Source organism: Cryptotermes secundus, unplaced genomic scaffold (genome assembly GCF_002891405.2).
Source record: "Cryptotermes secundus unplaced genomic scaffold, Csec_1.0 scaffold1019, whole genome shotgun sequence".
NCBI lineage: Eukaryota > Metazoa > Arthropoda > Insecta > Blattodea > Kalotermitidae > Cryptotermes > Cryptotermes secundus.
The window spans coordinates 574,280-599,587 of record NW_019729226.1 but is presented as its reverse complement, the minus strand read 5'-3'; positions in this window follow the sequence as shown (position 1 = coordinate 599,587).

The window sequence follows — 25,308 nt, the reverse complement described above, 5'->3', positions numbered from 1 at the left end:
AGAAACTGCCTTCTAAAAGAAGTTATCGAAGGAAAGATAGATGGGCGGATAGAAGTGACAAGAAGACGAGGAAGAAGACGTAAGAAGATGCTGGATGACCTTGGGGACAGAAGAGGATACTGTCATTTGAAGGAGAAAGCTCTAGATCGCATTAAGTGGAGGAATTGTTTTGGAAGAGACTGTGGACCTGTCGTCTGACAGATTACTGATGATGATGATGATGATGATGATGATAATGATGATAGGACTTACTTTGTTTATTGGTGGAACGCAAGGTTGTACGCAACAGAAGGGACTCTTCATACAGATCGAGGAACAGCTACAACTGCATAAGGGGGATTTGTCCCAACAGAAAACCCCAATTCACCCCCTCCCATTTCTGGACCCATCTTCCTTCCGAAACACGCCGTATTTCATTATTCTTCTATTCCGTCGACGCCGACCCCCCCCCCCTTCCACGCCGCTCAGCCCACAGTGTACAATATTAAGCAACATTTTGCCTTGTGAGCACTTGGATAGATGACCGCTTCGAGATATCAGTTTCCGATGGCCTTTCCGTCCACTCCAAGGCCTTTAAAAGGGCCGGTTACGCCCTTGAACAATGTTCCTCGTCCACTATCTCTATGGCCCAGAAAGGTAACAAATCCCCTCGCCACCATTACCCTATCTCTCTATATCTAAAGCCCTTGCGGGCCTTGGCCGTTTTTTTCTGCTTCTTAACCTATACACAATCGGTAGGACTCCTTGGACGAGTGATCAGCCTGTCGCAATGCCGTTATCTACACACAGAACAATACAAGCGCAGAATAAAAACACACAGACACCCATGCTTCGAGTGGGATTCGAACCCACAATCCAAGTGTTCGAGCTGGCGAAGACGGTTCATGCCTTAGACCGCGTGGCCATTGTGATCGGCTAGAGTTGTCGCTGTGCTTAGCACTATGCCATGAAAATATATAAGGGACTGGATGTATATCTCCAACATTTTTTAACATGGCACTAGGTGGAGGATAATAGCCAGCTTCACGCCCCAACCGCTTTGCCCCTCCCAGTGCCCCTGTGATAGGAGGCTGGGTGGGCTGCAGAGCTGGTATGGAAGCTACGAGGAAGAGTTAAAAATGTTGCCCTTGCCGGGAATTGAGCCCCGACCGTCCAATCCATAGCCTGTAGATAGCGACTAAGATATCCCGACTCATAAACCTATATGTAGACATGATAACCCACCCACCGTGCCCACTTGGACATGCAGCAAGGACCTCCGTAGTCATTGCCCATATGCACACGGTGTTACCACCCAAGATCTGAACTAACATCAACAAACTTCTGTCATTCCGGTAAAATAGTGCCCCATTACACCCCTGTGTCTGTCCTTGTTTGAAATTATTTACACCCTGGGTTCGTCACACGGCCTTTACAGCGAAGTACAGCTTACTATAACTCAATTTCAGTAAGATGTGAACCGACGACCTTTGGGGAATAAAGTACATAAAGAGAAAACTGTTCTTGCTTCACGGTAATCCTATTTATCATTATTAAAGGAGCCTTAAAGTACCCCCGTTCATAAATCTCCCGTCAGATTACTGAATGCTCTTTCCGTCAGTTCCTCCATTGTGCTATCCGTCCCGTCTGCAGCTACGTGGAAAGTTTTTGTCATTGAAGAAGAATTGCACTAATTCCTTCGCTTTAAAAAGCAGTTGGAAACATTCAAAGTCTCGGTTAATTTGTGTCCACTTCACTAAGCATGAAACATGAGTTCCATTCAGCTTTGTCCGCTGTTTAGATTAATTTCATTCTTTCCCCTCCCTGTTCGGTTCAGCTTTTAGTTTTGTTGAGTTTGCACTTTGTCGTCTTGCCGGGAGAACCGCAGTGCTACAGCAGGAAGACGTGTAGCATTAGGCAGGTCGAGGTCAGGTATCACAGTCCTTGTTCCTACAATAGCTCCAGGAGGTCTCGGTTGAATCGTGTTTGCAAACCGCTCACGTTTCTTGCTGCTCACAAAACATGCTGCGGTGAGACGGTATAAAAAAAAACGTTTTAGAGAATTTTGTGGGCAAAGGAAGGAGAAGTACACTCTTTTCCATGACGAAGGTCCTTTGCCAGATTCACTATGATGTGCACCATGTGAGACACAACTATCTTGTAAAATTGGTTCCGAAATGAAATTAGACAATTGAGATTATCGATGCAGTCTTCTGGGTTTTGTTGTCTTTTAGTTGGTAGACAGATCCTTGAGCTTCGGAGGAGCATGATACCTCCATCTTCCGAGTAGAATCCTGAAGATTGAGTTAGCATGTTCGAAACTTTCGTGTCCATCTACTTAGCTTCACGTCGTCACATTCCGGAAAGAATTTTTTTTTTAATTCGCTTAGAGGGGGGTGGAGTCCAACTGGGTCTACTCGGCACGGCGGCAACTGATTGGCCTATTACAACCTACGCTGGGTGATTATGATGCTGGAGAATTTGGTGGAATGTAGATTGGCAGGGGATACCGAAGTACTCGGAGAAAACCTGCCCAGCGCCACTTTGTCCACCACAAATCCCACTTGACCAGACACAGAATTGAACCCGGACCGCCGCGGTGGGAAACCAGCGACTAACAGCTTGAGCTATGGCGCGGCCCTTTCCAGAAGGAAGAATCCTTAGAGGAATTTAGGCCTGTATTCGCGTGACTGCCCTTCGTTGGTCCTGTGATTTATTTAAACACGAATATCTCTTTAGGTTAAATTAATCTTATGCTAATTATGTAAAAATCAAGATTAGGTTAATGAAGGTGAAGTGACAGGACGTTGGATAAAACTGCAAAATGAGGAGCTTCATAACATGTACTCTTCTCGAAGTATAATTAGAATGATCAAGTTAAGAAGGATGCGATGGGCAGGCATGTAACACGAATGGGAGAGAAGAGGAATGCATATAGGACATGGGTGGGAAAGCCAGAAGGAAAAAGACCACTAGGAAAACCTAGACGTTGGCGGATCTATGATATTAAACTGGATCTTAGAAAGATAGGATGAAGTGGTATGGATTGGATTGATCTGGCTCAGGATAGGGACCAATGGATTGCTCTTGTGAACACGGTAATGAACGTGGGGTACAAAAAAATTGGGGTGAAGTTCTTGATTAGCTGCACAACTGGCCGCTTCTCAAGAAGGGCTCAATTGAATGAAGTTAGGTTAGATTAGTGAACCATAAATTCAAGTCCATAGGATAATATAAAAGCACACGGAACACGATTAAAACCGATTGTGAAGTTTTTCCATATATTAGCTCTATCTCCTGTTTCTCTACCTGTAGATATGGGTAAAATCTGGTAACTGATTATGAGGTCAACCCCTCAGCTTGACGTAGATCTAGTTCTAACATAATCTACAGCAAAAATTATATTTTTGTACAGATCAATTTGCAGCCATCTGACATCTGTATTTCCATAACTCTCCCCTTATGAGTGATTGTCTGCAGTTGACTTCCTCAGACTTGCTAATCACTTAAAATTTAACTTTTTTGTTTAATCAGCAAGCAGAATATACATTCTATAAGCTAATGTTATGGGTGAAAATTTAACTAAAGTAAATTAATCTGTTTTTGTGATTTGCTACATAGAATGTTGAGGAAAATATTTGGACGTAGAAGAAAAGAAGTAATAGCAGGCTAGGAAAAGTTGCCTAATTATCAAAAATAAGTAGTAGTAAACAAAATTAAGCACAATATTAATTAGAATGGAATAAGGTGTCTTGAATAATGAGGAAATTGATAACTGTTCTATTCGCCCACATTTATTTGGGTAACCAAACTAAGGAACATTAGATGAATGAAACATACGAGTATGACACTCATGGGACATGTGAGAAATTCATACGACATTTTAATGTGCGAACCCAAAGCGGTAGAGCTAACTTGAAATATGCAGAAGTAGATAAGAGGAGCATGTACTCGGTGGGAAAGCTTGGAAACCGGGATCGTGGGTTCGAATCCCACTCAGGGCATGGATGTTTAGTTTGTGTGTGTGTGCGTTTTTCTGTGTTTGTGTACAGGTAGAGGCCTTGCGACGAGCTGATCACCCGCCAAAGGAGTCCTACCGAATGTGTAAGATCTAAAAAACCGAAGTGAATGGAGAAGTTCACGGAGGTAGGTCTAGGCCCACTGGGGCTGTAGTGCCAAGAAAAAAAAAATAATAAGAGGGAGTTCCCCTTCGAAAATTTTGGTTTTCGAGCTGCTGCTTAGTCTATCTCTTCTTCATATAAAATTATTCTTCTATTAACCGTGCTTCAGCTGCTAATGTTGTTTGTCGAGATGCTGACGTATTTATGTTTTATAATGGGAAGCACTCGGAAGCAATTGTTTGAGGCACTACGCTACAAGCCGGACGGTCGCTGGTTCCAGTCCGATGAGGTGGATTTTTCACTTTACCTAATCCTTCCAGCCGCACTAGTGCCCTGAGTTCGACTCACCCTCTAACAGAAATGAGTACCAGATATCTTCCTAGGTTGTAAAGAGCGGCCAGTGCGTAAGTCTGACAACCTCATTGCCGTCTGTGAACCGATCGTCTAGAGAAAATGTGGGGGCCTCGACGTCTCACAACCATATGGGCCTTCACGGCCTCTTACAGGGATACCTTTATATTTTACAATAGTATTTTCATTGCTGTTAAATACTAACTGTATTCGAGAATAATGTATGCACAGGAGCTAACTATATTTTTTTCTTGCCGCGTAATGATTAGCATGACTGCACTAATTAAATTGTTTAAGAAACTTAAATCTAAATTTCGTTCAATTTTTACTAAATATTAATATGACTCCATACTCTTTCAGCTTGAATGAAACTCTCCTCATTAAAACAATTTATTATAAACATAATGAAAAATGTTTTTATAAGAATGTTGGAAACTCCTTAGTATTCTATAGTAGAATAAACGTTTGGAAAGTGCGTAACATATTCTTTTGAAGCTGGATTTGTAAATTATTTGGACAATGGGAATGTAGAATTATTGAAAACAATATGAAGTGCGTGTTGTTTTACTGGAAAATGCCTCCTAAAATATAGGAATTTTAACCGTGCTAGTAAATATCATATGTAACAAAATAACTTTTTATGAACAAAATTAATACGTAATAAAATAAAAATATGAAGCACTGTACTAAAGGTTGTCCCTGGTATGCAAATGAATTGACAGCCCACGCTCTGATGCATATGCGGTCATTACATGATCACTTCTACACTGAAAATATTAAATATAATTATACATGTATAAAAGTGCAATTACGCAACAGTTCATGAGAGCAAAATAAACTGTCTACCTAAATTGTTATTAGAGGAAATGTAAAAACGACAAATAGCAAAATAGTATTTGGGGCGGGTGGGGGGAGGAGCGGGAAACAGTAGAAGTACTGTTTTCTAAACACATGTTTACATTTAAGCAATATTCAGTTTTAATTTACAGAATTGTTAGCAACCTCTCGGTCTCGAGTATAACTTTGATAATTATAATGAAACATCACAATCGCAGTTCTTCCTTTGTTTTTCTTTACGTTACCATTCACGAATTTTATGCGCATTCTTAACATTTTGCCACAAGTTCTATCAACCCTGGCATATCCATATGTTCGCTTAAGAACAGTTCTTATGAGGCCATTCGCTCTTTATCAGAATTTCGTTTACAAAGTAAAATATTATTTTGTAAAGGGAATCTGGTTTTGGACATTATAGGTTCTTCGCTTGAGCGTATAAATTAATCTGTCGGCCCTTTCTATCTCTGAAATCATTTGTATAATTAACTTCGCTATAGTTAACCCTCTTTAAAACCTATCATGTGCCCTATATTTTGAGCCACATTGATATGTTAAGTGCAGTGAATTCGCTATTTGTTAAATTCGGTTCGCTTTTGAACACTTTGCCTAATAAGCACGGTTAACGTAGTGTAGAATCGACTTTGTGACGTTCAATTATTAGTGAAATACACGTAAAAGCGGACATGCGCACTCTAAAGTTATTTCTATTTCCAAAGAGCAAAACTGCTCTCCCAGTGACGTAACCAATTGCGAGCAAATAATCGCACACCACCAGTTGCCTGAAACCAGGAAATCTAACATTGAAACAACAGGGTGAGTAATTAGCAACAAACTTGCAACATAACAAGCACTTATATCTATCAATCTACCTATTATCTATCTATCTATATGTCTGTCTATCTATCTATCTATTTATCTATCTATCTGTCTGTCTATCTATCTATTTACAACCCTTTGTTGGAACTTTACAGCATTTCCAGTTTCTTGATTTTTACACAGCCGGCAGGACTTTGGGCATTCTGCGCTGTTATGCTACTACGTAACAGAAAAGGATAAGGAACGGCCTTATCTGAACTGTAATGAAGGTCGCTGAAACTAAAGTTTCAGTCCCGTCAGTAGGGAAGGTCTTAACGAAAAAACGATGTAAAGACACTACACAAACTATCTCACATACGATTGTTCTGAACTACAGAATGTCCGGATGAAATGTATCCAAATTAAAATAATTATATCTCAACAAGTTCTTATTATACACATTTATGGGTTACACCATTACAAAGAAAAACTATCAAATTTTTTTCTGCGTACATAACTTTCTCAATAAATTTCAACATGGGTTCCCTTTGTCACACGACAATAGCCAGATGATCCAGCATGTTTGGTGTTACCACAGCCACAGCGTCCCTTATGCCGGCTTTCAGGTGTTGCAGGTTGTTGATCTTAACCTGGTAGACAATGTTCTTCACATAAACTCACAAGAAATAATTCAGTGAGGTTAAATCTGGCGACCTAGGAGGCCAAGCAATTGATCCACTTCTGCCGATCTATCTCCCAACCATCACTCTGTCCAAGTGATTCCTAACATATGGGCAGAAATGTGGCGGCATGCGCGTAAACCGGGAATTGAAAAAATCTTAGGATGTTTACCTTTCCGAAGACATAAACCGGATACGTGTATGACAATTACTTTCCGAGATATATATATTTTTTTTTATTTAGGATACCTTTCATCCTGACACCCGATACTTTACCTTGGAAATGGAATCGACCGCTTCTCTGGAGACCACTGTTGATTACTCGCTAACAGACAAGGAGATCCATCCAATCGGTAGAGCCCGTTTCGACAAACTCGACATCATGTGTTTGGATCCCTAGCGCACGTACCGTCACATTTCTTAATTCAATTTTATTTAGGGAGGCGATCTCCACAAATTACTGCAAAATAATCAAAATTGTAAGGGCAGTTTTGGAGAAAACCATTTTTGGGGGAGGAGGCATCTGAAGTGCCTTATTCTTGGAGCTCGAAATTTGGTACTTACCGGGACCTGTCTATGACAGATAAACCCTTAAATACCGAATATGAATTACACCCGCCCAACCATTCAGGCACTAGCGAGACACACATAATGACAGACGGATAGACAGCTTTAAGAAGAACACTTTTCATATTCAGGAAGACTCAGGATGCGTACATCAGACAAAATCTCCAGATTTATTTAGTATAGGATTGGAGTATTTTCTCCTGTATGAGACAGTAAAAATTATGAGACCCTTTAAAACAGAAAGTAAATGTAAATTCCTAGTCAGCCATTTTCATCCAACCGGCTGTGCTTGCAGAACGGCAGCCTTAGTTGTTCATTTTTATTGAGTCTGGACTGTCTTCTATAATATTTGGCGTAAGGTAAGAAAAAGGGCCGCGCCATAGCTCAAGAGGTTAGTCGCTGGCTTCCCACCACGGCGGCCCGGTTTCGATCCCGGGTCTGGTCAAGTGGGATTTGTGGTGAACAAATTCGCGCTGGGCCAGGATTTCTCCGAATACTTGGGTTTCCCCTGCCAATCTTCATTCCACCCATTGCTCCACAATCACCCTCACCTATCATCTGGGGCTGGTACAATAGGCCAGAAGTGGACGCAGTACAAGGACTCAGTCCTACTCCACTAGCAATAAAAAAGAAAGATAAGAAAGCATCCGATGCTGTAAATTCTCGATACTGAAAGCATCGTTAAACAGCATAAGATAAGAAAACACATAGAACTTCAGTTTCAGGGGACTAGATCCTCCTGTCACGCTATGTGCAACTTTGCCCATTGTGTACATACTTAGCCTTCCTACCTGCGTTAACAATTATTTTCTTGCTCTCTCAAAATAAAAACATAAACCTCTCAGCTTGAATGCAGTTAAGATGTGGTTCCTGCGAGGTAGAAGATGTCATTTCTGTGTAAGCATAGTCAGGAGGGTGAGGGGTGAGCGGTGAGGGCTGATAGGAATCGCAGCTGACTCGTCCTCAGTCCTGCTCAAACCAACCAACACGTCTTATATACAAATGTAAGGCATAATCTTTAGATTGTCATCTTACAGAGATGGTAATTTGTATGTAAATGCTGGTGCACAAACGTGGAGTTGGATTATAAAATGAAATCACATTACATAGAGGCAATCTATCCGAGCACATAAACATATTATTACATTTTGAGATAGTGAAGGACTAGCGATGAATTTACAATGAGGAAATCATCAGCAGAGCACACGCACGAAACTGCAGAACCTAGCACCAGGGAAGCAGGAAAAGGATACGTAAGCCTACTCGCTAAAGGTCACATTCATTTCACCATAGCGTATGATTTTCAGGTTTTCTTTCCGAAAAGTTAGTGTTCTAGGTGAAAAGTATGACAATGCCGAGGAAATTTATCGACGTGAAACATGCATTTGAATTATTAAACTCATCTATTGTATTTCGGCAATATTAATTAAGATGCATGTGCAGACAATCTTCTAGAATTTGTCACCAAAGAGAAAAATATTGCAGAACTCTATATTTTCAACTTATTCCAGACACTGGATAAATTTATGAACCCTTGTGAAGTAATTAATTCGCTTAGTGGGGGGTGGAGTCCAACTGGGTCCACTCGGCACGGCGGCCACTGATTGGCCTATTGTAGCCTGCCCCGGGTGATTATGATGATGGAGAATTTGGTGGAATGAAGATTGGCAGGGGAAACCGAAGTACTCGGAGAAAATCCGCCCCATCGCCACTTCTTCCACCACAAATCCCACTTGATCAGACGAGGGATGTAACCCGGACCGCCGCGGTGGGAAGCCAGCAACTAATCGCTTGAGCTAGGGCGCAGTCCACCCTTGTGAGGTAAGTAGATCTTTTAAAAGAATCACATTTAAACAGACTCATGACTTAACATTTGGAATAATGTTCTTGCTGTCACGGAGCACTGAATCTATTCTTCATGTTTATTATCATACTTGCATCTCGTTACAGCAGGGCATATGCACTGGAACCTGTTTGTCTTGTCTCGTTTTAAATTGAATCTCTCTTCCTGTTTCGTACTTTCAGTTCCTCTCTTTTCTTATTTGTTTTCCTGCTTTACCGGAGAACTCGTTTTCTTACCAGCAGCCGACAACGAAATAGGTACGAGTATCTTGCCCTTATAATCTTACTTCATTATTTATTGCCTAAAGCAATGCAAGAAGTTAGACGCATTTACTTGCGTCAAAACTTATTTAATGGATAAGAATAGTTTAAATATTTGTTTCAGAATGCCCTGGTATATGATAGTCATGTGAATTCTTGAAAGGCTTCCGTGAATACTTATTCAGTAAGAGCAAGAAGAAAAATTACATTAAGAATGACGAATGTTTCTTCAGCTTTTGTCTTTAAATAAGGTCAGACTAGTTCCATATTCTCATCGTCTGTGTGCATGAGAAAATTGGTCGTCATGTGGCCTTAAGTCTAAGGGAGATTTAGGGTCACGTGTTTCGTTTCGGCTATAAAATTGAAAATTTACGATTTCTTGGTCTCTTAGGAAAGTAACCCCGAGTTATAACAATGATTATCTGGGAAATTGCGATTCAAATAAAGAAATTTCGGTTTACAAACTCTTCCAAGAAGGTAACAATTAAAATAAGATGAGGTTGTCTGTACGGTCTGTCCACTCTTATCAATTTACGCCAGCAGTTAACAAGGAAAGAGTTCGTAACTTACGACCGTCAATCCTCAGTCAGGCTGGAGTGAGCAATGTGCAATAATAAGTAATACACTGTGACATATGGGCCGCTTCTATTCCCACAGCAACGATTACAGGCAACAATAGAAGCACTGCCGTTTCTATGCGACGACCCGTAAACACCACCGTTAAAAACGTGACAACAATACACGTATAAGGGAGATTTTGCTTTCTTTGTGGATCGCTCCCAGCAAACGCACGGAAGATAGGGCGTCCATTGTCAGGCAAAGAAGCTATAAATACGCATTCTTAACAGAAGAAGACGGCGTTTTCCTTGGGGTCAGTGCAGAGGAGTTATCTTGAAGACAATCAGCGCTAGGAGTTCTCGGTATGAGATAGCCACGGGAAGTTCATTAATTAAAGACGAATTAGAAATCTGCCTCTGAAGACTTTACATGTAATTTGGAGATTTTATTTGTGCTGTACTGCAGTGAAATATGGAGTGTGACAGTTATAGTTCCTGTGTTCAAATTCATTACCAGGAAACGGATAGGGAAAATTTTGCAGAGGAATATCCATTGCTTAGGTCTGTTACCTAGCAACGAATAGTGTAAGCAGATATAAAAGACTTTATTTATGTGTTATAATTACAGTAATCTTGAGAATGTTATAATTATTTGTAGTTATGACTAGTGAACATTCAGTAAATCAACTCACTGAACCAAACCCACGCCTTTAGTCACTAATACACTTGGCAGTACTTTACGTACATCTAGGGGAAGTGGTCGATCACGTCAGTAATCTGCTGCCGAGCGCAGCAGACAAATCCAAATAAAATTTAGAACAACTCAACCGAACGTAATTCACAATAGAGCAGGACTCACCTTCAGTGTCTAATGACCATTTTCTTCCAGGTGCCTCAGCCTACCCAATTTCCTTCCGTTCAGCCCAAACCACGAATGGCCAGTCTCACCTGATGCAAGCACGAGGTAAAACCCTACAGCAAACGGTGAGAAACGAAGGTAAACTTCCATATTGGAGAAATAAGAGACAGTAGAAAGGCGAACGGAAGGCCAAGGTGGCGGTTGACTCCTAAAATGAAGGTGCTCAAAGTAAGGAAATGTGTGTGTAGCGTGCTCTTCTGTTGTCATTATCTCAGTACCATAACACTTCCGGTAAAGCGAGCTGAACGGGAAATGTGTTCAATTTCTCTCTGCAACTATTGTTCGAAAGATTTTTCACTCAGATAATTCGTCACTAGAACACAGAGCAGAATTATAACACAAAGCGAGCTAACAGATCTTAGGGAGTGGCAACACATATCAAAATGTTATTCAAGATGTAATTAAGAGCATATTCAATTCGGGTTATGATTTCTACCGTTCAAAACAAATTTTATTGTCTTCTTGCCTATTGTCTAAAAAAGTAAAATTAAAATAAAAATATACTTTTGTCTGTAATTTTATATGGATGTGAAACTTTATCTCGACGTTGTGAGAACATGGACTCAAGTTATTTGGAAACAGAGTCGTGATGAGAACATTTGGACCGAAAAGGGATGAAATGGTAGAAAAAGGTAAAAGTAAAGTTGTCCCTGTGTGCTTAACTAATTCAGCACTACACCATTAGGCGTATGGGGGAGTGGAAGTATTGCTCCACTTTTTCTGGACCTCGGCACTAGCTGTAGGTGAGTGGTCAGCTTCATGCACCGGCCTCTTTACCCCTGTAATCTATTGGATAGGAGGTTGGGTGGACCACAGAGCCCGTCTGGACGACGTTGAGAAGAGCAAATTCTTGACCCTATCGAGACTCGAACTCATATCCTTTACTATTCCAGCCCGTAACCAGTCGCTATACCGACTACGCTATCCCGGCTCCTTGAAATGGTAGAAGTTTGGATAAAATTGCATGATGTGAAATTCCATAATTTGTACTCTTCATCAAATACAATTAGAATGATTATGTCAAGGAGATGGGCATGGCATGTGGCACGCATATGGGGAACGGGAATGCATGTAGGGTTTTAGTGAAAAAGTCAGAAAGAAAGAGATCACTAAGAAGTCCTACACGTAGGTAGGGGAATAATATTATGATGCTATGAATTGGATTTTACTGGCTCAGAACAGGGCCAAACAGATGGCTTTGTGAACACGGTAATAAGCCTTAGGATTCCGTAAAATGTTGGCAAATTATTGACTAACTGATTAATTGGTGGCTTCTCAAAAAGGACTCACCTTCGTGGAGTAAATTAGTTAAGAAGCAGTGAGCCACGCTCGAGGAATTAATATAGATCTTCACGTAAATTGTCATTTGTCTTAATCTAGTTCCATCCGAGGAAGAATATGTAAACAAAATGTATTGATCAAGTTTCACATAAATTCTAAAGCTCTTTTTAGTTGGTCCCATGCTCAGAGGGAGAGTGACCTAGGAACGGACGCAGAAGACTCAGTAGGCGCTCTGCAAGGTTGCGAACGCACTCAGACAAGAGGAATTACTTTGCAGTAAGGCGGGCGGTGTACGTAACTTTTGGAACAACGACTATACTCGCCACGTTTGAAGTTCTGTACATACAAATGTCTTCTTCTTTCATAGTGCGCTATCTCCTCTGATGGTACTCTATAAAATTCCCTTTACGCCTCCTAAACTCCCAACCCCTCCTCTTACATCCTTTGCACCCCTAAACCTCGAACTGAGCATCACTACAGCACTCTATCCAAGCAAAATCCTCCCTCGTCCCTGGTTTCTAAGGGGCTTCTTCTCACCATCCCAACCCTTGCTACCGCCATCACCGTGTAACTTACGCTTCAACGGCCGCAAAAAGAGATTGAAGGGGCGCTTTGAAAAAAATCTCGATTTTCTTCACACGGGTGCGTTGAAAAATTACACCAGACATAGACCAAAAAATAAAACGAACAGCAAAACGAAACCCGCCGGAACAGCTGGAGTAAAAATAGTAACTGGACTGTGAAAAATGTTCTTTGAAATTCCACTTTCTTTAACTTTCAAAACTGAAGCAAATTTATTTTAATTAGTTGCCAGGAGAAGGAAATAAGAAAACGGGCAAGAGCGACCTGACGCTGGTGCAACAGGCGCTGAGGACGTGTGCGGGAGTGCGAAGTGTGGTAACATCCGGGTCACGTATGATTACGCTCATCTCACATGTAAGGCCGTGTAGTTTCATAAATGGTAACAATGTTTCGGAAGAAAATACTGGTTCCATCATCAGGACCCGAGAGGACTTTGGAAATTAGCTTCATCCGACTCTCAAGAAAGTTCCATTATTTCAAGCTTAATTTTGAGGGCACGACCATCCCGAGCGATATTCACAATCATCATCCTAATCTTCACCAATTTCACAATTTGTTGTGACAATGTTCGTCTCGAATAGTCGTTTCAGGACTGAACGTTTCATGCTTCAGAGGGTACTGTGCTTTCTCTTATTAATTGTACTTCGTTATGGTATGCCCAATGTTCTTGAAATACGAAACTATAATCTTACCTTCTGTTTTGTATGGTGTGTGTATCTTGGGCTCTTACCATAAGGAGAAAACAAAAACGTAAGTTGCGTTTGTTTAAGACAAAATCCGGAGTGGAATGTTAGGACCAATTGAAAAGGATATAGCGTGAGGCCGGAGAAGTGGGCCTCCATAAAGTGTACTCTATTAAGGCGGACAAATGAAGAACGATGAGACCGGAAGGGAGGGGGGGGGTGCAACACTCACGAGAGATTGCAGTAACGCATAAATTATCTTACAAAAGACAGCAAACCTTGAAGGGAAAAGACTATTTGGGAGACCTATGCTTGGATGGTATGATAAATTAAAATGGCTCTTAGACATAAAATGAGAGGGCAAGGACTGGCGCAGGATACGGTCCAACGGTGGCCTCCTTTGACCACAGTAATCACAGTAATGGACTCCTGATTACCATAAAAGTGGCAAAATTGACTATAAATACTACTCTTGGATAGACTTTACTCCATGATAATCATTTAGGAACATCATCAAACATGGAGAAGAAATGGCCAGCACTCCTGCGTGCTCGGCAGTCCCCGCATTCAAATCATCTTCCCAAGATCTGCTGTCATGACTGATTTTTGTGTGTGCAATTCTACTCGGTCCTTCCAGTCAAACGTCGGGACAGAGCACGAAACTAAACCACTGCTGCTTCCTTCCACACTTTCTCCTCAGTAACTGCCTCATCAATTAACGAAATATTGTCTCCGGTATTGGAAGGTTTGTTTAATACATCATAAAGAAGCATTTATAAATTCGTTACGCACAAGAAGTGAGTATAAAGCCAGACAAGACACAAGTTGGAAGTTAATAACTAGGTGGACCTTAGACATATAGAATGATGTAGTGTGAACTGGATTTATCTGGCAAAGGATAAGGACCAGTGGAAGGATCTTGTCGACACGGTAATGAACTTCCGGCTTCCATAAAATATTTGGAAATTTTTAAGTAGTTCAGCGATTGGTGGCTCCTTGAGAAGGACTAAGTTCCGTGGAGTTAGTTACCTGTAAGGTCTACAAGTAATGTATATAAAACAAATTTATTATAGCGACTGGCTACGGGCTGGACTACCGAGGGGTCAGAGTTCGAGTCCCGGTAGAGTAAAACATTTTCTCTTCCTCAAATCGTCCAGACCGGCTCTGGGGTCCACCAAATCTCCTATAAATGGGTACCGTGTGCTCTTTCCCCTGGAGTAAAGCGGCCGGGGTGTAAAACTGACCACTCGCCAACTAGTGCCGAGGTCAAAGAAAATGTGGATCTATACATCCGCTCCCTCATACGCCTCCATGGCGTAGTGCTTAATTAGTTAAGCACAAAGGAAACTTTGCTTTTACCTCTACTTTTACCTTTTATTTACGCTTGCTTAGGATTGCTTGAAACCGATCACAACGGCCGCGAGTCTAAGCTGTCTTCGATCGCTCGAAAACTGAGGTCGTTCATTAGAATTTTACTCTGGGCTTGGGTGTGTTGTCTATCCTTGTTTCGTGTTTACATTGTCCTGTGTAGGGAGAGGCCTTACGGTCGGCCGATCCCCCATCCAAGTAATCCTATAAACTGTTTAAAAATTCGCATATTCAGAAATTATTTCGGAACTGGAACAGATCATAATTCCAAGTTAGTAAAGGCAAATCATAATAAAAATAAAGTTATGTTGGTTCTGCGTACTCACTTGATTTCTGATACGCTAATCGCTCCTGTGTCTTCGAACGGTCCCTAGAAACCCCATCTCTTAGACTGCGGCGTGTTTATACAGATATATTTTCGTTCGGGATTCTGATTCGTATAAAAATGTAATGCTCCTAGAGTCTCCGCCGGGGTAAAGCGGTAGGAGCATTAAGCTAGCCACTCGTCCCTCTTTCTTCTCTTCAATCCATCCCTCAATGTGATGAATGGGGCCAGAACATTAAAATAAAAAACAACATTCTCTTCCACAAATCGCTGATCATACCACGCACATCCATTGTGCCCTTCCTCACTAGACAATATACAAAGTTGTCCCTGTGCTTAATTAGTTAAGCACTATGCATTAAGGCATATGGGAGAGTGAATATTGAAAAATCGAACTAGCTGGACTAGCTCATAATAATGCTCGGTCTCCCATAAATAATTAATATTATTAAAAATTGCTCTTTGGGTATGCGAATCATTAAATGCGTATTTCTCTGGGTCTTTTGTAGTTCAGGTATTATTTTATCTTGGTATTAATGGAACAGACACTAATAAATAAATTTGTTCCTGTATTAAAATGTAACATAAATGGAACAGGAATTCAAAAACCGCTGGTCTTACTAATGGAATCACTTTATATGTTATAACATCAAAGCCGCATTGTCAACAAACGTTTTTAAATGGACGACTAATCTTCGCTGTCATTAAATAAATCCGTATATTTATATAAGGAATATAAAAGTAAAGCTATCCCTGTACCAGGCCGTGAAGGCCCATAGGGTTGTGAGACGTTGAGGGTCCCACATTATCTAGACAATCGGCTCAAAGATGGCGGTAAGGTTGTCAGCCTTACGCGCCGGCCGCGCTTTACTCCCCAGGAAAATTATTTAATTAATTCCTGGTACTCATTTCTGTTATAGGCTGAGTAAACCCCAGGGCTTAGTGCGGCTGGATGGATTAGGTCAACTGGAAAAAAATCCAATGACCTCATCGGGACTTGAACCCGCGACCTTCCGGCTTGTAGCATACCAGTCACGTAAAATCCTGTGACATTCTTAACAGAGATTCGATACTAGACAATACGTATAACGCAACACTATTGGTTCGTTGACGTACTGGTTCCACCCTAACGACATCCCGTTTCTTTTACTTCGACAAGAACACACCGGAAACCTGAATACAACGGAAATTCTCAATATTAAAATATCTCTCACAAAACATTAAAATTTCTGCGGATTGGAAATTTGTAATCTTAGCTACATTGATTTATAATTGATTGAATGTTTGCTTTTTCATACACAAAATTATTTCCAGAAAATTAGCCAGATATATTCCTCAGTTATGACTGCCACTAAGGACAATATAGACATCTGATAGCAATTCTAGGCTATGGGTTTTCATTAATTATATTATACCTTTTTAATTAACTAAGCTCTAACTGAACTAATTTTAGAATATTGTCACGTATATGGGTGACTTATAAGACCAGACTTGGATTGGTAACTGGATTTATCGATCACTCCTTGTACAACGTCTCATAATCAAAATAAATTACAATAACTCAAAATAAATCTTCAGCCGAATCCTTCTTACTTGATTGCCTAGGACTCACACAGTTCTGATTTACATCTCTCGTACTGCTCCATTCTCTCTCCCTTCCAACTGATCTCCTCGAGGCAGTGTCACTCACGGTTACATAGACTCGAGGGCGGACTCCACGATAAACACGTCCATTGCCTAGCAATGTACGTCTACTGTTGTCGGGTACTATTGTAGACTTTACCTAGCAAAGGGCTGTTTACCCAGAATAGGTCTCCAAGGGAATGTGTTTATCGAACCGTTCCTTAGCAATGGGCTTATGCGTCACAATATATTATTGTAAATATGTTGTTATCAAATGAGGGAGAGAGAAATGGGCGAGACAAGCGTGAGAGAGAAGTGGATAACTATTTTGGTTGGAAGAACTGAAAGAGGAAGACCACTAGAGAAAACCTACGAGTAGATGGGAGGACAACATTAAAATGTGTGTTAAAAATATGTAGGATATTGTGGACTGGGTTCATCGGGCGCAGGACAGGGACTAGTGGCAGCCCTTGTGAACACGACAATGAGCTTTGGGGTTCCACAAAATGCTGGTAGTTTCTTGAATAGATGAGTAACTATTAGCTCCTGAAGAATGACTAACTTCCGTCGAGTTAGTCATAAATTTGAACAGTCTGCGAAATATTTTTCCTCTGCAAAATGCTTACACGATAATTAAATTAAACAGACCGAGATTTCAGAGCTTTGTTCGACTTATCAACTAAATCCTAAGCAAAAACGGAGCTTATATTTTCCTTAGAGTTCATAAAGCGTAAATTCATTAGCGAAGCTTAAAGGGCGGGCTCTGCTTCAGCATTTGCGTCTCAATAGCAGCGCCTTTCTCCAGAGCGGTCCTAATTAAAAATTAATGCATCTGAGCGCATGAAAAATGGGTTAGATATTATGAATGAATCATTTCTTGTATATTCTCCTGTTCCTTCTTCATCAACGTCTGTCTGTCTTCTTTCTCTCGTCACCTCTGCATCGCCTTTCTTCACCAAATCTTTAATCAGAGCAGCGTAGGTCATGAAAGGTCAACATGTTCGCGGCTCCCGTAGCATATTCGGTGACTTATTAACTCCACACCCATGAACAAAGACATGTAAATCCCCTTGAAGTGAGATTTGTTGAAATTGCCGGTAGTCTTTTTCGGAATTAGACCCACGAGTAACGCGTATTTATAAATTTATTTTCACTGCACTTTCTCTATAAACACCAATTTTCCAAGTCTCGCCCCTAACAGCGGGAGTTGAGATATCACATTAATCCTAAAGGTTGGTGCTCACTTACCAGACGACACGGCATCATAACTGAAAAAAGATTACGAGTATTGCCTTCCGAGTTACTTATGAACGCTTCCAGTATCTAAGCTATACACTTCTAATGTATCTGGCTATTTCCTTCTTAACATAAAATCCCATTCCTGCTTACCCGGATTTTTGGGTGCCACTATACAACAATCGGAAGTCCTTTTTACTAATAACTCCATTTGCTGCCCATCTTATCTTTTGCAAGGCCACTACTTTCATTTGTGTTTTGTACAGTTCTTCTGACAGTTCTTGCATATTCCCAGGTTTCAGTAAAGTCTTAATATTTCAGGTTCCAATCACCAATTTACTTTCTTTATTCCTTAGAAATCGCTTTGGTCGTCCCAGTTGAGCTGTCCGGCTATCCCTTTTGAAGTTTTTTAGCAAATTGTTTTTACAGTGCAAGGGAGCTGGCCTTGTGACTAACCCTCGCTGCCTTGGATGACCTAGGATTTTCTGTCGGAGTTTACTCCCTGTTCTAACAAACCTCAAATAATCCAAGATCTCAGATGCAGAGACGTAAACATAGAACAAGTCTCTCGTTATAAATATTTAGTTAATTTAGATAACACAATTGAACAAGAGATTAAAGAGAGTTTAGCAATTGGAAATAAAGCACATGCTTCACATTTAACACTGTTTAAAATAAACTTATTTCTAAATCAGCTAAATTGAGATTATACCACATGGTAATTCGACCAACATGAAGCTACGCCTGTGAGACCTGGACAATTAAAGAAGCCATTAAACATGGACTTTCAGTCTTAGAAAGGAAAATTCTAAGAAAGATCTTCGGACCATCAAGAAATCATGATGGCTCCTGGAGAATTAAAACAAATGACGAAATAGGTACTCTAATAAAAGGAAGGAACACAGTTAACTTCACCAATGCCCAAACAATAAGTTCGCTTGGACACATCTCAAGGATGGAGGCTGGGCGAACCGTTAGAAGAATATATGACTGGAAGCCACACGCCATAAGAAAGAGAGGCCGACCTAAGACCACATGGAAAGATGACGTAAGGGAAGCCCTAAAGGATTTAGGAATTTATAACTGGACAACTCCCACACGGGACAGAAGTAGTTGGAAGGAAATTGTTGAGCAGGCCAAAACGTTCATGAAATGGAACTGTCGAGACTTATGAAGAAGAAGAAGAAGAAGAAGAAGAAGAAGAAGAAGAAGAAGAAGAAGAAGAAGAAGCTATACACCGTCGGACGGTAGGATGAATGACAAATTATAAACAATTTGGGAGGAAGTGGTCGTGGCCTGAATGAGGTAAAAGAATAGGTATCCCTTTAACAGGCCGTGAAGACCCATAGGATTGTGAGACGTTAAGGGTCCCACATTATCTAGAAAATCGGCTCACAGATGGCGGTAAGTTTCTTAGCATTACGCGCTGGCTACCATTAACCCCCCCAGGAAGATTCCTGGTACTCATTTCTGTTAGAGGCTGAGTCGACCCCAGGGCCATAGTGCGGCTGGAAGGATTAGGTAAATTGAAAAGAATCCACGTTATCGGGACTCGAACCCGCGAACTTCAGGTGTGTAGCATAGTTTTCCAACCAACTACGCTACCTCATGCCTCCAGCTGAATGAGATATTATTCCGAAACTTGCATAGGAGTTCTGATAAAAACCTCGAAAGTCTTCAGAATAGCCGGTGTCCCGTCTGACATTCAAGCCGAGTACGTCTCGCTCACAGGTGCGTGCATAGCATTGCCTCTAGGGCCAAAATATGATTTTGAAATTTTTTTCTTCTGATAATTTAAACATTCACCCGTGTTAAATAGTGGCTTTATTTAATTTAAGTTAAATAATCAAAGCATGTGTCAAATTAAATAAAGATTAATGAAAAACGTCATTGTGCTGACTTTGCATAACATAGCAGTTTATTGTAGACACAAATCTAGGGTTGCAGATGTAATGACGTAGGGGAACCGCACTTCACAAAGTGTTACAACAAAGGGAAGGTAAAAGTAAAATTATCCCTGTGCTTAATTAGTGAAGCAGGATGCCATGAAGGCATATGGAGGAGTGGAGGTATAGCTCCATCATTCTAGAACTCGGCGCTAGATGGAGGTGAGTGGTCCCATTCACGCTCCGGTTGCTTGACCCCAGGGGATATCGCCCCCGGTATCCATTGGATACGAAGCTGGGTGGGCCTCAGAGCCGGTCTGGAAGCTGTGGAGGAGAGAAAAATCTTGCCATGCCTGGAATCGACACCGGGCCGTCCAGCCCATAACCGATCGCTATACCGACTGAGTTATCAAAACATTTCTTACAGATGACGAGCATATAAGGTAAAGCTATCTCTGTAAGAGACCGCGGAGACCCATAGGGTTCTGAGACGTCGAGGCTCCCACATTTTCTAGACAATCGGCTAGCAGATGGCGGTGAGGTTGTCAGCCTTACGCGCCAGCTGCCCTTTAACCCGAGGAAGATTCCTGGTGCATATTTCAGTTAGAGGCTGAATCAACCCAAGAGCCATAGTGCGGTTGGAAGGATTAGGTCAATTGAAAAGAAATCAATGACCTCATCGGGAAACGAACCCNGTCAGACGACAGGTCCACAGTCTCTTCCAAAATAGTTCCTCCACTTAATGCGATCTTCTGTTTTTGTATATATATATACAACATATAAATGTGTATTCAGGAAGATATCCTGTACATATATATGCTAATTTCCGCTACATAGTTTTTGAAAATATTATAAATATCCTTGCATTTCTTTCTTGTTTTCATAAGCAACAATATTTTTGTAGTGGATTTACTATGACGTCACCAAATACGCTCCTCACCACAAATGCCAAGTGTGCTGCATCTGATATGCATATCTGTCTCCTTGTCGAACTGCTGTGAGAACCAACCACATAGTTCTAGCTCACTCTTCGGTTGGGTCTCCGTGTCGCTTGGAATTACCTGTGTCCTCCAGGTAACCGCGTGTTCAGTTAACCGCAAGTTTTGTACCGCCGGTATAACCTAATGTGTGTTAGAAGATCTCCCCCCACTCCAAACCGCAGTCAGCTCCAGTTATGAATGCTAACTTGAACAACTAACCGTTTTGAAGTGGGGGGGGGTGTCTTCTCTGCTGAGCAAATGTATAATTTTATATGAAACAATAATAGCATTTTTATATCTGACCACGAGTCTAGTGAAAGCTGACTGTTAGGCTGAAAGTTGTGTTTTCAGTTATTTTATTTTATTTTCTTCTTTTGTAACTCAGAGGAGGGTACGTGGTAGCGTAGTTGATTGAGGCACTGTGCTCCCAAGCTGAATGTTGCGGGTTCGATTCCTGATGAGGTTATTTATTTTTTTTTCAATTTACCTAATCCTTCCAGCCGCAATAGGGCCCTGGGGTCGACTCAGCCTCCAACAGAAATGGCACCAGGAAACTTCCTGGGGGGTAAAGGGTGGCCGACACCTAAGCCTGACAACCTTACCGCCATCTGTGAGCCTACTGTTGTTGTTATTATTATTATTATTATTATTATTTAACTGCAAATGGGTTTTCACCCGGTGGCAGTGGTACTACAATAAGACAACAGACAAATAACACATAAACACGTTCCAACAAAACATAGCACAGAAATTAACAAATGTGGGATCCTCGACATCTCACAACACCATGGGCCTTCAAGACTTGTTACAAGGGTAGCCTTACCTTTACCTTTACTCTTCATAATTCAGATTTAAGTTGATAATCAGCGTAAAAGCAGATATGATTAGTCTTAAAATTTTCTTTCTACAGCACTGCAACACAATTACCGCATAGGAAACAAACATTTCCCTTTGTTGTTGGCGAAACAAAGTGATAATTCCTAATCGACATTGAAACTGTAGGTCCTGTTCTCTTAAAATGGAAACTCATTTTGGGCAAAATATAACACTAATGTAGAAAATGTCACAGAGTGCACTAAAGCAGTTATAGTACGCTGTTGCTGTATATATAGCATCACCCACCTTCTGCTCGCTACCGGATTGTGTTACCGGAAGCTCTCCAAGTCAGGTCTGGTTAGCAGGTCAGGCGACGGTTGGTGTGGGGGGGGGCCTTGCTTCTTCACCCTATCGCAAAAATGAAACTGGGTAGGCACTCTATCTATGCCATATTGGTCACTGAGCAGCGGACAACAGCGGCCGGGAGATGAAGCTGACTAGCACTGCCATCTAATGTCAAAGTGAAGAATGGTGGAGTTATACCTTCACGTCTTCATGTGTTGATGCTTAATTAAGCGAAGGAAAAATTCTACCTTTACCGTAACATCATTGAAGAGTTTAATAGAATTCTTCAGCAAAAAACACAAAATTTAAACAGGAAAGTGACACCTAGTCTGATTATAGACTAAAATTAATGATATTCATTAGAATGTTTCCAGTTTTTGCCGTCCACAATGCAACAATATCAAGTTTTAAAATAAAATTTCTTTTCAAATTCGTCACAGCACTATTGTTTCTTCTTACCCGGCCACCACAAGGCGCTTTGAAATTCGGGGAAGTGCTGTGCTTTCCATCGGTGTTTTCGTATTTAAATGTTTTTAAATGAAGCCACTGTAGTTGCTCCTTTATGTCACGTGTATTGTCTTCTTTGGTATATCCGTTACCGTTACGTAGCAAATGTGGAGTTGAGTGTACAGTGTACAGTCACGAATTTTAAAAGGAATGAATTTTAGATTTCTATATTGTTTCATATTGGAGTGTAAAAGAAAAAAAAATAAATTCTAATACCAACTACAACAGGGTGCAATAAAACAATGCTCGTCTTATCTGTTTAACTACAATCAAGGATAGCTCGGTAGGTATAGAGACTACGCCACACGTTGAACTACCGAAGATTCATGGTTCTATTCTCAGCAGTGGATATTTTCTTCTAAGCGTTCAGAGTAGTTTTAGGTCCCACCCAACCTCTTATCTATTGTTTGCCGAGGTAGGAGATAAAGCGGCCGACCTGCGAACCTGACCATTCACCTCCATCCAGTACTGAGATTGAGAATGCTTGGAGTTATACCTCCACCCTCTCCATCCGTCTTAATTATGCATAAGAACAACTTTACCTTTATTTTATCTGTGTAAGGAATCAAAACTTTATTCTAGAAATGCATGTAGTCCAGTAGGTTGAAACTGGATATACATGTACTACGTTTGCGCGCCCGGCGATCTCACAGGTTGGGAACCAGCAACAGTCCCTGTTGAATATAAACATGATTTACGTGGAAATAACTGAATTGCTCCAAGAAGTATTTGTAATGCTTTGTACGCTTGTTTTCTGCTTCGAGGCAGAAGGACACGTGATGTATTTTTTAGTACCAAGCCTTCTGTTGACTCTTTGTTGAAAGCATTTTCCCCACTTTGTCAATAACGTATCTATTAACGGATTCGTGTTTAAATATAACATACATACATAGGGCCTACAGATGGGATTCCATAGTTAAATATTGTACGTAACCCAAACGTCTGAAATCCTCTTCATCCTTTTCAAAAAAGGAAAATACATATGGGAACATATTTCTACAAATAATCGTGATTTATATTTCTGTGTGCTTCAGCATTTCACATCAAAGTAAACACAAATGGAAGCAAACACGCTATGTTCTTCCAACCCCCCCNCCGTTTCGGCTTCTACAGTCGCTCGATTCATCAGACCTGTAGCTACGTAAGGACAGGAATAGCTAACTGGGACACGGATAGCTACAGTGCCACAGAATCGGTATGGGAAGTTTCAGGCCCCCGACGCGGACACTATGAACAGATTTGACATCGTGTAGTCCAAACGGAATGCATGTAAATACCTAAGCAACGAGACTAATTTATTTCACTTTCCTAGAAATATTATTCTGCCAGTTTAAAAATATATTCTCCAGCCGCTTGTGATTTCAGCGTTCTGCAGAAGAACACATTTTCTTGAACTGTACCTTAAATAATATTTCGCGCAAACAGTAGAAAGCGTAGTCAACAGTAAAATTGAAAAGTAATGTCAAAAAAATCTACTCATTTTAGACCATTCTGAATAGGCAGAGAAATGTTTACAGAAATGTTCACCTACACAGACTTCGCTATATATACGTACCATTTAAACACATTTTAATTATCCTAACCAATTTCACGGGTATACAAATCCAATGACAATGATGAACAATACTTCTCTGCTAACTGAATTACATGATTTAATGAAGTATATAAATACCTGAGGTACTGCCTCCCCGTGTTCCCATTTTTTTTCGCAGTGATTGACGAATGCAAAAATTTGGGCAGTAATTGATATATTGCATTGAAATCTAAACTGATGAGCCCGTGTAATTTTTATTCCTATGGATTTAACCTTTGAACGAGTATGTCGGATAAAGTTTCGTATCAAGTTCACAACAGTGATAAGCCTCTATATCCACTCTGACATGACTCCTGAAAGCTGCAATCTAAACCTCTGCTGGGTGGGGCTCCCCTGAGCACGTTCCCGTGGCAATACAGAAGGTGCCACTGCTGGACAACGAATTGTAAGGACACGTTTACGCGGCAACGAATATGACTGAAGAAGCAATGCAATGGATAAAGACTCACGTCGATTCCAAGGCAACGCATATGGAAACTATTCCGTTACAACGGATAAATAAAAGCTATTCACACGACAATGAACCGTTCAGAACAAAGTAACGACTAGGAACGCGATAGCTCTATTGTCGAATGAGGTGATTTCCATACGGTTCGATTAGAACCTACCTCAAGGAGAGAACTGACCAACAGAACACAGAAGACGTCAGAAGAAGAAGACGGAGTCGGAAGTCACAAGTGAAGTCTTTAGTTTATGTGGTGATATCACTGTTCGTAGTTACGAAGTGTTCTAGTTACAGTAAGACTGTGTTACAACTAATTGTAGTTCCGCCTGGCGAATATCCAATAAATCGATTGATCCAATTCGGAACCCATCAATTACTTATCGCGTTACCAGGATACGTGATATTACTATACATAAAATTATCGTTATTTTTAAAAGTTGGCACTGTAGCAGATTTCTTCCCCGGATGCGGAACATGTTCCTCATTCCAGGTCGAATTAATACGTCAAAAGATGTCAGAACGTAACATTTCGCCTCCTGCTCGAAGACATTCTGTTCTGATGCAGCTTGATCAGTTCCATCTCTTCAAGTTTCCAAGCTTGTTTTCAGCTTCAAGAGAACAGACCTAGAGGATTTCAGTATCTACTGACATAAAACTAGACCCACACACAGAGCAGGATGAGTACAGTTCTGGTGTCCAGTTTTACTCATATTTCTGTCCACTACTTT